The sequence below is a fragment of the Myotis brandtii genome, unplaced genomic scaffold (assembly GCF_000412655.1).
Source record: "Myotis brandtii unplaced genomic scaffold, ASM41265v1 scaffold110, whole genome shotgun sequence".
Classification (NCBI taxonomy): domain Eukaryota; kingdom Metazoa; phylum Chordata; class Mammalia; order Chiroptera; family Vespertilionidae; genus Myotis; species Myotis brandtii.
In genome coordinates this window covers 1-634 of record NW_005353753.1, presented here as the reverse complement: position 1 = coordinate 634, position 634 = coordinate 1, and positions in this window count along the sequence as shown.

The following is a 634-nucleotide window of genomic DNA, read 5'->3' as shown; positions in this document are numbered from 1 at the left end:
TTCTTCTCCAGGGAGGGCCCAGCTCACACCATTGGGTGAGAGACAGATCCATGGCACCGGCCACCACAAGGCCTCAACCTCAGCGTGAACAGAAAGCCCAGGCAACAGCTGTGGGCAAATGGACTGTGAGAAGAGGGTCCCTCTTGACACAAGGGCAAGAGGGGCCAATACAGGACAAAGGAGGAACGGCCTGTCAGCATGTAGTCCCGGGACAGGGCTTTCTCAGCCCAGGATGTCAGGCTCTTGGCACAAGACAACTCCACATATGGGGCATATACCAGACACCCCCTAGTCATGGCAGAAAAGGGAGGTGCCCTTCCTGGAACAGTAGGGTAGGGAGATTCTAGAAAAGGCTGTGCTCAGGAGAGAAGGAGAAAGGCCAAAGAACCAGCAAACAAGTAGTCAGATTTAAAAAAAAGAAGAAGAAAAGAAAAGAAAAAGGAAAGGAGATGTGGGGCAAAGCTGGGACATATGGACAGACAAAAAGGAGGCACATGTGATCCTTCCAATGAACAGGTTGTTCCAGCTCAGGGCTGCACATCTGCTGCAGACGGGCACTGGTCAGGTGTGCTAGGGTGAGGCAAAGACGGAGGGCGATGAGACATAAGGTCGGACTAGACGGTCTGGAATCCAC